Source organism: Astyanax mexicanus, chromosome 9 (genome assembly GCF_023375975.1).
Source record: "Astyanax mexicanus isolate ESR-SI-001 chromosome 9, AstMex3_surface, whole genome shotgun sequence".
Classification (NCBI taxonomy): domain Eukaryota; kingdom Metazoa; phylum Chordata; class Actinopteri; order Characiformes; family Acestrorhamphidae; genus Astyanax; species Astyanax mexicanus.
In genome coordinates this window covers 41,760,692-41,773,554 of record NC_064416.1, presented here as the reverse complement: position 1 = coordinate 41,773,554, position 12,863 = coordinate 41,760,692, and the positions used below count along the sequence as shown (strand labels likewise).

At 36.8% G+C, this 12,863-nt stretch overlaps 1 protein-coding gene across 5 annotated transcripts in view; it reads right to left on the bottom strand.

Moving 5' to 3' along the window:
* myo5aa (myosin VAa) overlaps positions 1-12,863 on the bottom strand; it is a 171,449-nt gene that overhangs the window by 143,439 nt on the left and 15,147 nt on the right. The window lies entirely within an intron of this gene.

Below are 12,863 nucleotides of genomic sequence, written 5' to 3'. Positions count from 1 at the left end.
GAGTGACCATGAGCCTCTTAGCTGCTTCTCTGACCAGTGCTCTCTTTGCTTTATCTGTCAGTTTAGGTGGACAGTCATGTCTTTATAGGTTTACAGTTGTAGAATACTTTTTCCAATTTTGGATTATGGATTAAACTGTGCTCCTTGGGATGCTCAAAGCTTGGATAAGTTTGTTTATGACCTAACATAACTTGTGGCGAGTTCCTTGGTATTCATGATGCTGTTTGTTCACTGGTGTTCTCTAATAAACCACTGAGGTCTTAACAGAACAGGTATTTGTATTTAGACTGAGATTAAATTACACACAGCTCGACTGAAGGCAATTGATTGCACTGGATTTTATGTAAAGGATTTATTTATGGTAAATACTTTTGCATGTCACACTTTTTAGATTTTTATTTGCAGTTTTGAAATGAAACAAGAGTATGAATACTTTTACAAGCCACTGTAGAAAGCTAATTTGTCCTGTACGCAGTACACAACCCCAAGAAAAGCTCTAATTCTGTTTCCAGGAACAGTTTTTCCAAAAAAACACTGGTCACAACATCATAAGTCTCATTTAGACTCCGCTACACTGGGATGATTTTGTTACTTCATAGCTAAGAATAGACATTTTTAAAGAAAATAGCCTATTTCAGCAAATCAAATTTACACAATTCTCCACATTCCCTAAACACAGTTGATCAACCAAAACATGTCTGACGTCTAAAGCTCGCTTCTTTAATTTTGTGCTGGAGATAAAAGGATAATTATCATACAACTAATGTACGCTAAACAACCTGAAAGTCTCAATTATTCAAAACTCGTCTCAGACCTTTAGGAGATGTTTAGTATCCTCTAAAACACAGACCAAGGTTTCTGACAATACTGTGCCCTAAATTCTACGCCATCACATAAAACAAACTGTTCCAAAGTGATTCTGAGGACACAACCCACATAGCAAAAGGACTTGGAATTAGAGGTGATATGATATTTTATCATATTGTGATCAATTTTCTTTTGTCAACAAGAAGCTTTCAAAATAAAATTATCAGTAATTAAAAAGCACTGACTGTACATTGGGGTGGGTGATATGGCCCTAAAATAATATCACAATATTTCATGGTATTTATAACGATAACAATGCTCTTGGCGATATGACACTATATACACAAAAATACACAATACACTGCAAGAAAAAAAAATAATTAGTATTACATACAGTATAATACTGCACACCCCTAAGTGAGATATTAAAAAATACAAGAATTTTATCAGATTTGTAACAGAAGTCAATGATCCAGAATTATTAGTCAAGATGCTAATAATAATGCACTCCATATATCTCCATATATCCAGTATTAAAGTAAAAAATGATACTGAACAGATATAATCTGTCTCTAGTAGATATATAATGAGAAAATGGGGTGGGTGATGCGACACAATATTTTAAGGTATAGTATCGTTCACGATATTTAAAAATTTAATGATATCATCGTGTACGATACGATATGGCACACCCCTACTGTACATTTCATTACAGAGAGTGTAAAATAAGCCAATTTAATTCCATCATGTGCAGCAAAAAGCAAACAAAAATCACTGTACTCTGCATGAGACAGTTTTTTTTTATTGCAAAATCTGCCTTTGCTCAGTGTATTAAAAACATAATAAATATTGTGCATCATCAAAATGTCTTCAATTATCTTGATATAATATTTTTACCAGCATGGGATCAGAACACCAGGGGGTGGATTTTATACTGTTCATATAAACATCGGAATTGTATCATAGCAACCAAAATCAAGAAGTATAAATATTAATTTTGGCCTATCGTTCAGCCCCACATTGAATCAACGTTATTTTTTTTTCATCGCTAATGCACTGAAACAAAGTTGATCTCCAATGTCAGATTTAATTTATTTGTGCACATCGATTTTTTCGATTCACCATCAATTAAGTGTTATGTTTCAATTGTATTAAACTTTACTTTCATAAAATATGTAATATTTTGTTATATTCCTTAACCTGAACTATGAGCTTGCAATGTAGAGAGGAACATTTCTTAATGTTTATATTTGAGGAGAGCACAAATAAAAGTTTGTGCAACTGACAACAGTTCGAAACTTTTTAAAAGTTTAGCCACCGACCTAGTCTCTAAGTAAAGAGACCTAGTCTCTGTAAAACGCGAAATCCACCGGAGATCCTATGTAAACCTAGTTACTTACTCACAGACGTGGGTATTCCAGGTTCAAAAAGTAAAAATCCAGCCCAGGATAGAGTCGCCCAGGCAGTTGGAACAAAACCCTGGGTGGATTTTTACTTTCTGGACCTGGACTACCCACCTTTGCTTACATAAGATAGCTTAGCTCTGAATTACCGGGCAAAGCATATAACACTGATGTAGCGAAAGGACACCATTAATATTAAAAATCTTTTTTCTTGTTTTTTTTATGCCTTTATTTATTAAATATGTTCTCAAACCTAAATTCCTTAAACGCACAGTACTTGCAAAAAACATCTGAATAAATTAAAATGTTGCTGTGTCAAAAAAACTTCAAAAAGAAATTGTGTTCATGGTGCACTTTGGAGCATAATTTTAACTAATTTAATGAATTTAACCAATAAAATAGAACCTGTAGCTTGTGGAGTATCACATGGTGATAAGAGGTGAGAGAATAGATCAGGATAAGCTGACAGTCAGCAGAAGCTCTAGACCTCTTTTGTCTGATCACCTGGCTCTGATAACAAGTTATCATCCAACCACAGCCAACTGCAGCATGATCCAGACAAAATAAAATACTAGAAATGTTCTCTCTAAAAAATCAGCTGCACTGGGACCAGCTGTGCTTCAGTAAAGCCTATGAGTCAAAAACAGCAGCACAGGGAATCTTATTAGATCAGCTGGAGCTGTGTAATCACTGGAGCTCAGGAGAAAGACCACGTCTGACGCTGGAGGCCTTTTCCACCCAGATAACCCAACACACCCAACCAGTGACGATCCACTGTCCACTGTCAACTACTACCACTCATAACTGTATATAAAACAGGGAACAAGAAGTCATTTTGACACTACCCAACATATACGTTCTACTCTTTATTAATGATATAATAATAAAACATGAAAACTCAATTATTGTGCACCACTTCATATATAGTCACTAAATAATGCATAATACATCTAAGCATTTAGACATACAGTATTAGATTCTTAAGTGGATTCATCACCTATAGTACTTTGGCAGAAATGTAAGTATCAACTCGAGCTTTTTACTCCAGTAAAAGTATAAAAGTACTGCTTTCAAAACTACTTAAACGTATAAAAGTAAAAGTAATGTAATGGGGAAAAAAAGGTAATTAAGGACAAAAACTCTGCACTCTGGGATGCACTAGGCTCCTCCCTGTTTCAGCTGCATATATGTTAATTGTAAATAAATATATTTTAGTAGAATAATGTAAATATATTAAAGTGACGTGTGCAGGTGTGATGGATCACAGTATAAACCAATAGGAAGTCGGAACGGTATATGTGTATTCTTCTCTACATCCAATCACAATCAGATTCACTCTGGATGGAGAGATTTATCTGGATAGGGGTTTTATTTAACAATGAGAAGCTGGGATGAAAACAAGCTGAAATGAAACAGGAGTAATGAGGCTGTTTTTAAAATGTAAGGAGCAGAAAGTTCAGATAATTGTATGAAAATGTAAGAAGTAGAAGTAGAAAGTTGTCTGAAAAATAATAATTACTCCAGTAAAGTATAGATAACCAACATTTCTACTTCAGTAAGATACTGAAGTACTAGTACTTTGTACTAAATGAGGAATGGGACTGTGCCTCAGTCAATGTCTTCAGAAAGGCATATTAAAGTAATATATCTAAATTAAAATAACATAATATCATTCTGAGGACTATGAATAAACCCTGTGTGTGCTTGCTCTCAAAAATAAGAACAACACATTTAAATAAGCTAGAAAGACTAGTCTTGTATTCCAAACTTTACCTTAGACTAAAGAATAATGGGGCCCTAGGTTAGATCTCTAGTGACAGAATTGTTTTCAAGATCAAAAAAACATCTACATTTTGCCCATACTTTGGAATTTGGAGATCTGCCAAGCACAAAAGTAAAAGACCGAAAATCCCATTTTACAATCAATGAATCAAACATTTTCCAAATAGCTAATCCCTTTAGCAATGGTGCTAATGTCCAGACAATACTGTGGGAATTACCATGTATTGCTGTAATAATGACTGGGCCCTGGGACAGGAAGGACCTCTACAGCATTTGTAAATCTGCTCAAAGCCACTAGGAGATTAAAGCATTAACTCTATAAGTCTTTCAGCTTTGCCTTCAGAAGTCAAACATCACTTCCCCCAGCCGACACACCCTCTTCCCTCTCAGCATTCACACACTATGTGGCTGAGATTCCTAAAGGTTTGGATACAATAAAAAAAAGACTTTTAAAATCGGAGAGAAGGTTTAGAAGATTTTTAAGAAGTCCGGATTGACTCATGGCTTCGGTGTGGGAGTATTTTGGCTTGAAGCCAAATGAGCGAGGAGAACCCTCAATGCGAATGAGCCGGTATGTTTGTGCGAAATGCAGTACTTTTACGAATTAACGATTAGTCAATAATGAAATGTGTCAAATTAAAATCAACATTGTTGATTATATCGACTAATCATTGCAGCCCTAAAGATGACTGTCTTGTTATATACCTAGTAACATTTAAAGACATAAATGTTGTGGAAACTTGGTAATTAAATTGGGCAAAAACAAGTATCTGAGGTAAAAATGGCGGGAAAGAGTTGCAGACAGTGCAACAAATTTTTGTTAGTATTAATCAGATGATATAAAAGACCTGTAATACTTCTTGCACTGTCTGTAGCTGTGTGATCAGAGGTGGGGCAAATGCAGAAAGAGAGAGAGAGAGAGAGAGAGAGAGAGAGAGAGAGCTAGCACACTGCTAATCTCACATCATTTCGTTGCAGACTATCACATGACGGACGCTCATGTGAGACTCTGCTGGCTGCTGCTTCCCTGACCCTCCCTGTACCCTGGAGCAAGGCCTCAGCTACAGCAGACCATCCCTAAGCTAATATCCTCACTCAGGCAGGCAGAGCATGAATCTCAGCTGGGCCAATGCCTTCAACCAGGGCTAACGCTAAAGCGCTAAAGCTAAAAAGATGAAACTCAATATCATCAATACTATTATTGACCAGCTACACTACATGGATTAAAGCATGGGGACACATGCTTAGTGACAACAAGGTGTGGGATGATCACCAACCCACCTCATCCCTTATCCCACAACTTGGGCTGGGCAATATGGATAAAAATTATCTCAATATTTTTTAGCTGAATGTCGATATATGATATACGTCACAAAATAAACACTTTTTAGACAAAGCTCCATGTTTCACATATTATTCAGAGGCACATTTATTATTTAGTGCAATATTCTGCATATTAGAGCAGCCTAATAGTTATAGCAGCTTATTAGATCATCTGAACCAACTGAAAGGCAAATGAATTATAAACAACAAATTCTTCAAATGAGCTTGTTTTTAGGCTACACAGACACAAAAAAATGCTTTTTAATTTGTTGGCTGAAATGGTGGCACTTCCATCAATTATCACTTATATCTTGTATTAAAATATATATAGTATATAGTATATTTTTTCACATTAAGTAGCCTAAAAACAAGGACACATAAAAAATGCCTTTTAATTTTCTTTAAATCTTGGCTGAAACAGTGGTACTTCCATCAATTATCACTTATATCTTGTATTAAAATATATATAATTCATAAAAACATGATATTTCACCGAGCCCTAGACCTAATTCAACCCAAAAGTATTGGATGGAGTTCCATCATTCAGAGGAGATTGTAGGATCAAATTTTAGGCACCCAACAAAACTAGGCCACACTGTACCCCATAGTGGCGTTACAGCTCTCTATTTCATGTCTGGCAATAGTTTTTTTTTTTTTTTATCTGTTCCAGAAAGTAATATTCTATTGTTAATACTTCTTTACAATAACTAGACAAGCTGTATCAGTAATGGCAACAGCTTAAAGTAGCTGAATGCCTTCATAAGAAAGTGTGTACACGAACATTTAGAGCTTTAATGTATATTTTCAGTTTTAATACATTTATTTTGATGAACGGTGATATAAAAGCATTTAGATTTTAGAAGTAATGCACAAAAAGCAGCCAAAATGACTAGTAACACATGGATACTATCCTCAGTGCCACATTTGCTTTTTAATGGTCAGAAAATCAAAAACAGAGCCAAAGCTAGAACCGAAACTAGTGCTACAGCACTAGTACGGCAGCTATACTGAGGTAGTTACAAGCAGGGGTGGGCGATATGGCCCTAAAATAATATCTAAATATTTCAGGGTATTTTTCCAATAACGATACTCTTGGCGATATGATAAAACATTGGATAAAAAAAAAAAAAAAAAAAATCAAGAATACACTACAATACTGCAACGAAAACATGGATCTAAATTTTATTTGGCAATATTATTAAATACAATACGTGAACCCTCATGGCCCATATGGCCCTAAAATAATATCACAATATTTCAGAGTATTCTTGCAACAACGATATTATTGGGTACAATACAAAATGGCATGCCCCTAGTTTCAAGACTTAAATTACCATTAGAACAACATGATATCTTACTGAATTAGACGTACGACTAGACCAAACCTTCTGTAATATAATCTCTTATTAACTAACCTAGATCACAGACACAAAGCGTCAGCTAGAGCTCATAAATCTAGAAGCCACACCTCAACTAAACAAAACACAAACAAATCAGGGCTATCTTCACCTCCTGCAAATGTATAACACAGCATGAAAAAAAAATCTGAACTTAACACCCACTCTACACTCAACACCCACACTACACCCAAAGCTAGTGCCATTAATCCCCGATATGGGATAATCTCAAAAAAATAATAATAATAATCTAGAGCTTATCTAGATCTTAGACACGGTGTCTTAGCTCGAGAAATTGAGCATCTACATCAAGCTAGCTAGAGATAATAAAGCCAGAACCACACCTCGAGAAAAGAACAGAGCTAAGAAATTAGGGCACTAACTTCACCAACTGCATCCAAATACATCCAAATTTACCTATTGATTCAAAAAGGAAAATAATGAATGTAGCCTTTCCACACAACATAACCATAACCTCTTAAATCCAGACTCCAAAATACTATGTCAGGCTTAAGTTCTTCACTTATGAAGCACCATAACTGCCCTTGTTCTAGTGCTCCGGCTTCACTTTCCAAAGGCCTATAGTTTACAAAGTAACTGAGTCAAGACGGCTCACTGGAGAGCCTGCCAGTACCTCAGACTGACACACTTCTTCAGGCATTCGTCCAACCATAATGATGATAAACTGCCTCTAATCATATTAGCCTGGACGAGATACCAACGGGCATCACATCATCCTCACGATGACATCATAACACACTCCTGAAGAAGCAGCACCTTCAGCATCTTCATCATTTCTTTCACAAGCCTCACTAACCTTTAGAAACAAACCAAGAAACTATGTCCAGAAGCAAAAAGAACAGCAAAGAAGCAACCTAAACCCTACAGTAAAAAGTATCAAAATATAAAGTACATCAAAAATCCCAAACTTACTTTGACGAACATAAAAGCCAACTCCTGGTTCATCTTTAGACCTTAACAATGGCCTATTTCATTCTGAAAAGCTGCTGCCTGCCCCACTTCCTTCTTCTTCTTCAGTAGATGCGTGACGTCTCCAGAGAATGTCCAATGGATCTGATTGGGTCCCTTGGTCCCAATAGAATGACGAGATACAGAACTACAGAATCTACAGATAGATAGATCAGTACAGTAATTCCCTATCTAACTGAGTTGAAAGGTTTGGTCACTTCACTATCCTTCCCCTGACTTTTCCCAGGCTATTTGTTGGTTTCTACTGAACAGCAACATTCACTATTTACTCTGAGAGCGAGTTATTGCTCCTGCCTTCCTCTGATCAGCCAGACTCATCCGGCATCACATGAGAGAGAGCGAATAAAAGGTTTGTTGTCAATGCATCTGTAAACACAGTACACAGGCTTCCCATCGATTGCACGCAGACTCTCAGAAGACGGATAAAAAGGTTAACATTACCAGCAAACTCCAGGTTCAGCAGTACTACTGTCTTGATGGCAAAAAAACTAGACAAAATATATGTATATTGAGATGTATAGGCTTAAATTAAGCAAAAAAAAAAAGAAAAGTAGTAAGATTTATTAAAATAAGCAATTACAACATCTTAAAATGAGTGAAGAAAGACGTAAATCAAGTAACAATCACTGACATATTTGGCTTACATATGGCTTGAATCATAATAACTTGAGTGGTGACTTTTGTGCTTATTTGAACTTAAGTTCAAATTACTTTAAAAAAGTATTTCTAGATATGACTGATTAAGTTAGTTATTCCCAAAGATATATTTCTAGAGCTCAGTAAGACAAAAAGTCTCATCAGATTCATGAAATTACATCATTTCAATTGATATGTTTTTTTTTAAAGCACAGAAAACCTTAAAATGTGCAAAAAGGGAACAAGTACAATATTAGGAAGAACTAATATAGGCTAAGACATTTTGAATTTTGAATCTCGTGATTGTTAATGCCTGTTAGTAAGGAAAGTCTTTATAGTCAAGTTTTCCGTCTTTTCACTCTCTGTCCATCTTCACAACATTGCAACATTATCCCAGGTCATACAATGGCAATGGCAATGGCTACTGCGCTTGCACAGACCTCCACATAAAGTAAAAACAAATCATCTCTCCAGCTCAGAGGGTTGTTGAACCCAATTGCAGAACAGTTAATCTCAAAAGGAGGAAAACGCAAGAATAAAGGAAAAAAATATATAAATAAACACACTGCTCCTCAGGTGGGATCGGACCTGTGTCATCAGGGTCGTGGTCCAATATACTATCGCTGCCCTGGCTACTCAATTGAGACACAGCAGGGAAAAAAACACCCATATAAGGAGATAGGGAGCCCAAGAACTAGGGGGAAAACGAGAATGGGCAGAACAGAGAGACAGAGGAGGATTGTAAACAAAAGCTCGCCTGAGAAGCATTTTATTTTATTTTTTTTTTCATTATCGTTCATTATATCGTTCATTTCACCCCAGCTTTATGCTGAACAGACAAAATTCTCACAGCAGTGCTCTGAAATCTAGTAAAATGTCTTCTCTAGACAGTACAGACAGCAAATACAATAAAAGAAAGTAAAACTGTATAGCCAGGTCATCTGCTGGTGTTGATCCACTGATATTCTAATTTTATAAGATGCACTAGTAGCTCCTGCAGGTTTACTAACAGGACTGTTCTGGGCTCAGACACAGATGCTGCAGTAGCTGCTGCTACTGATGATGATGATAATGGTGGTGGTGGTGTTCGCTCCTCTCCCACGGTTCCGTCAGACAGGAACTGTGCACAGAATTCCGTGATGCTGCTGTTTAAGTAACAGTTGCCTCCCTCACTGCATCAATGGAGTTTTATTTGGCCACAGCAGACTGACACAAAGCCCTGAGTGTTCTACAGAAACGCTATAAACACGGCGCAGGACTGCATGACCCAGGAGCAGGGAGTGGAGCATTCTGCAAAAACAACATCCTGTTCACCGGCCCAGAGAAACCAAACTGTAAGAGAGGCTACCTTTAACTCACAGCTGACTCACTACCTTTAAACAGAAACACTAAATTCCCAGACATTCCAGTTGTTAGGGATGCACTCCTACATTTCCTTCAGGATAAATAAAGTATCTATCTATGTATCTATCTATGTATCTATGTATCTGTCTATGTATCTATGTATCTGTCTACGTATCTATGTATCTGTCTATGTACCGTATTTTTCGGGCTATAAGGCGCACTTAAAATACTTATTTTTTCCCAAAAATCATCATTGCGCCTTATAATGCAGTGCGCCTTGTGTATGGATTTTGCTTGTGTTTACTGACCTCGATTTTTATGTGGTACACGGCGCTCTGTTGTGCAGAATTCCTCACCCACGCCAGAAAAAGATCCCCCTCTTGGGCTAGCGCGCGGTTACCTTTGACTGCCGTACTGCCAGAACAAGGTGCCGGTAAACTTTCCTTTCCACCCGTTCTGGGGTAATAGCACAAACTGTTTCTTTTTAGCGCCCACTTCTAAGTAAAGTTAACCTCTTAACACGCGCTGGCCCACCGGCGGGCCAGAAATATTTAATATTTCATAACTGGCTGTGTTTCTGAATAGTTATGAACAGTTACAGGTTCAATATAGACATCCAATATACCATTTTAAAGCTTAGAATCTCTGCTTTTGAGCTATTTAGCCTATTTAGCGGAATATCCTTTCAGAAAATAAACATTTAGGGCGAAATATGCCTTGGTTATGATTTTAATAATTCATAACTCTCATATTTGCGTTTATCGTTCGTCCATATTTCATCGAATGCGGTCATGTCGTACACCATTCGAACCATCTGGCTCTCCGGATTCCAGAACTGTGCTTTTACTGTAGGATGTATGTTTCATGAATTAGAGCTGCGTCAGAGCGCATGTTTCCAGTAATAAAAGGCTCTCCTTTTGTCCTGGGGTAACCTCCGGTCACTGCCGCCACCCCCCGAACACACACCCGCGCTCAGCCACAGGTCCTACCTTCAAAACGCGTCCAGACTAAAGAGAATCAATCAATCCAGTCTCCTGTAATCCACAGTTATATCCAACTGCGCTGGAAATCACTTCATCCAGAAATGAAACTTATCCAATCTTTATCTCTGTTTTAAAACCGTTTTTATTCACCGAATTCGGCACAACACGCTATTATAGTCAGAAGCCTCGCGGAGTAATGCGGTACTTGCTGTGCTTCAACATAATATTATGGTCTGTCGGAGCGTTGCGGCTACCGTTGTCAGGAGCCTCGCGGAGTAATACGTACTTGCTGTGCTTCAACATAATATTATGGTCTGTCGGAGCGTTGCGGCTACCGTTGTCAGGAGCGTCGCGGAGTAATACGTACTTGCTGTGCTTCAACATAATATTATGGTCTGTCGGAGCGTTGCGGCTACCGTTGTCAGGAGCGTCGCGGAGTAATACGTACTTGCTGTGCTTGTTGATTTATTGCTCAGAGATGTTGTTATTTTTCACAGATATTGTGAAGGATTTATTGCTCAGAGTTATTGTTACTGATATAAATAAAGTTTCATTTAGTGCGCCTTATAATCCAGTGCGCCTTGTGTATGGACTAACACTAAAAATAGACCGTTCACTCATCATGCGCCTTATAATACGGTGCGCCTTATAGTCCGAAAAATACGGTATCTATGTATCTGTCTATGTATATGTATCTGTCTATGTATCTATGTATCTGTCTATGTATCTATGTATCTGTCTATGTATCTATGTATCTGTCTATGTATCTATGTATCTGTCTATGTATCTATGTATCTGTCTATGTATCTATGTATCTGTCTATGTATCTGTCTATGTATCTATGCATCTGTCTACGTATCTATGTATCTGTCTACGTATCTATGTATCTATCTGTCTATGTATCTGTCTATGTATCTATGTATCTGTCTATGTATCTATGTATCTGTCTATTTATCTATGTATCTGTCTATTTATCTATGTATCTGTCTATGTATATGTATCTGTCTATGTATCTGTCTATGTATCTATGTATCTGTCTATGTATCTATGTATCTGTCTACGTATCTATGTATCTGTCTATGTATCTATGTATCTGTGTATGTATCTATGTATCTATCTGTCTATGTATCTATGCATGTGTCTACGTATCTATGTATATCTGTCTATGTATCTATGTATCTGTCTATGTATCTATGTATCTGTCTATGTATATGTATCTGTCTATGTATCTATGTATCTGTCTACGTATCTATCTATCTGTCTATGTATCTATGTATCTGTCTATGTATCTATGTATCTGTCTATGTATCTATGTATCTGTCTATGTATCTATGTATCTGTCTATTTATCTATGTATCTGTCTATGTATCTATGTATCTGTCTATTTATCTATGTATCTGTCTATTTATCTATGTCTCTGTCTACTTATCTATCTGTCTATGTATCTATGTATCTGTCTACGTATCTATGTATCTGTCTACGTATCTATGTATCTGTCTATCTATCTATCTATGTATCTGTCTACCTATCTATGTATCCGTCTATGTATCTGTCCACGTATCTATGTATCCGTCTACCTATCTATGTATCTGTCTACATATCTATGTATATGTTTATCAAATTGCAACCACTGTTCAGTAAGGCTCTCTTTGTACAATAAATAAAAGAAACTGTTCATATTCATAAGTCATATTGTGTTTGTTTGTAGGTATATCGTTTGGAATTATACGTTCAGAGCAATACACAACAATCTGGCCTATCTGAACTGCTGTACATTAGGGGTGTGCTATATCGTATCATACACAATAATATCGCCAACATTTTTTAATATCGTGAACAATAAAACACCCTAAAATATTTTAAGCAAAAGAAAAATTCACACTGTTCTCCTTTTCTCTGATTTTGCTATTTATAGGTACACTACCGTTCAAAAGTTTGGGGTCACTCAAACAATTTTGTGTTTTCCATGAAAAGTCACACTTATTCACAAGACATTGTCACTTGTCAAGACATTGACAAGGTTAGAAATAATGATTTGTATTTGAAATAACATTTTTTTTTACATCAAACTTTGCTTTCATCAAAGAATCCTCCATTTGCAGCAATTACAGCATTGCACACCACGCTTCTAGAAGCAGCTCCCACAAGTTGGATTGGTTGGATGGGCACTTCTGGCGTACCATACGGTCAAGCTGCTC